At 39.4% G+C, this 2,263-nt stretch overlaps 1 non-coding gene across 1 annotated transcript; it reads right to left on the bottom strand.

The window, feature by feature from the left end:
* Positions 1 to 1,594: 1,594 nt before the first annotated feature.
* LOC141669766 (small nucleolar RNA R71) lies at positions 1,595 to 1,701 on the bottom strand. The gene has a single exon (XR_012554027.1). It is a non-coding gene; the product is annotated as a small nucleolar RNA R71 (small nucleolar RNA).
* Positions 1,702 to 2,263: the final 562 nt, after the last annotated feature.

The following is a 2,263-nucleotide window of genomic DNA, read 5'->3' on the forward strand; positions in this document are numbered from 1 at the left end:
GAGATAAGGAAGAAGACCGATTTAGCACACCGCAACGAAGAGGAAGCATATATTCTTGTGATTCTTGTTTCGTTGTAATGTTGGATGCTAGTTTTCTTGCTTTGACTTATTTACTCTTGTGACGTACTCTGTTTTAATATAATTAGTTTAGTTATTATTTTCTTGTGTTGTTTATCATGATTTCATATGAACCCATGATGGCGATAAGTTCTATTATGGGCTAATCGTGATCATGGGGTTGCAACGGATTTATTATGGAATTCTTTAGTTAATTGTTTAATACTTTAGTGTGTGATGATTGCATGATATCTAGTATTGGTTGTGCGTATTCGTCTTATGTGCGTCGCGAACATATAAGATAGGGTGTTAATCTCTTGTGAAGCGACGGTGGATCTTGAGATTTAGAACTTGCCATGCTAGCATAGGTTCATGTACGTTGTGCATGATTAGTGGGTAACTCTAACAGTTTTATTTGCCCTATGTAATCAAAAGGAATAACTTGTGCTTAAATCGTTGTGTTGTCAATTTCTGTAGACATATAGGAACTCAACATGATTGATTACTATTCAACTTCTATCTTAATTGTGGATGTTTGGTAGAATGGTATTAGTACAATGAAAGTTGGCTTTTATCAGTTTCGTGTTATTCGATTAATATCATCACTGTCACATGCTAAAGGTAATAACAATGGCTATAGAAGGAAGTAATAATGAAGTTGTGATCTCATGAGTGTTTTATTATTGATAAATTGAAGTGTTAGTTAAGTGGTTAATTAAGTAGTTAATTATAGTTAATATTTAATCAACAATTTTAAGTGTTATCTTAACATTGAGAAGTAATCATACATTGGTGAGTGAGTTTAATTAGACAATAACTTAGTCTGAGTCTCTGAGGGAACGAACTAGAAAGTATTCTATATTACTTGCGAACGCATATACTTGCGTGAATATTAGTGCGTGATTTCGCCTTAACAAGTTTTTGGCGCCGCTGCCGGGGACTCGGCGTATTTGTTTAGTTTATGTACTTACCATCATTGGTCATTAGGACTCAGTGATTAGGACGTAGTAGTTAATTACTCTTTTCGGTTGTGTTTCAAGTACTTTAGTAAGCGTTTATGCAAACTCGTTCTCGTGCTCGCAAGAGGACCTTAGATACAGCTGAGGAGAAAGACGAAGTTCTTGATACTCCGGAGAAGTTATATTTTGAAGATTCGGATTCAGGAACTGAGCAGAAAGAATCAGTAAACACGGGAGATCGTATTGTTCAAGCTGATCCAGCTCTTATGGATTTTTCTCGGCCTAAAATTGATGACATTCAGTCAAGCATCCTTCATCCGGCTATTCAAGCTAACACCTTTGAAATCAAGCCGGGCACTATTCAGATGGGGCAGAATTCTGTTTCTTTTGGAGGAGCGGCAACTGAAGACCCCAACATGCACATAAGGAATTTTGTCGAGATCTGCAGCACTTTTAAGTATAATGGTGTGACTGATGAGGCTATCAAGTTGAGGCTTTTCCCAACTGGGTCAATCACTACAAGGCAAGATCTTGCGCAAAAGTTTCTGGTGAAGTTTTATCCAATGGCAAAGACTACTGCTATGAGGAGTGCTCTTACTCAGTTTGCGCAGCAACCTACAGAATCTATGTGCGAGGCTTGGGAACGCTACAAGGAAATGTTGAGAAAATGTCCATATCATGGAATGCCGGATTGGATGGTAATCACTGGTTTTTATAATGGTTTGGGGGCCCAATCTCGACCCATGCTCGATGCAGCAGCTGGAGGCGCCTTATGGGCTAAAAGCTATACTGAGGCGTATAATCTTATTGAGACGATGGCTGCAAACGAGCATCAAAACCCAACTCAGAGGATGACGTCAGGCAAGGTAGCAGGTATTCTGGAAGTTGATGCAGCCACCGCTATTGCAGCCCAGCTCCAAGCACTATCAATGAAGGTTGATTCTTTGGCTACGTATGGAGTTAATCAAATAGCTATGGTTTGTGAGCTTTGTGCAGGTTCTCATGCTACGGATCAGTGTTCTCTTGTCAACGAATCTGTTCAGTATGTGAATAATTATCAGCGACAACAGCAGCCTGTGCCAGCGACCTATCATCCTAACAACAGAAATCATCCAAATTTCAGCTGGGGGAATAATCAGAATGCTATTCAGCCAACATATCAGCAAGGAGTAAGTAAATAGTTTAACCCACCTGGATTCCAGCAACCACAGCAGTATGCTACAAGGCAATCATATCCTCAACAGGGA

The sequence above is a fragment of the Apium graveolens genome, chromosome 6 (genome assembly GCF_009905375.1).
Source record: "Apium graveolens cultivar Ventura chromosome 6, ASM990537v1, whole genome shotgun sequence".
Classification (NCBI taxonomy): domain Eukaryota; kingdom Viridiplantae; phylum Streptophyta; class Magnoliopsida; order Apiales; family Apiaceae; genus Apium; species Apium graveolens.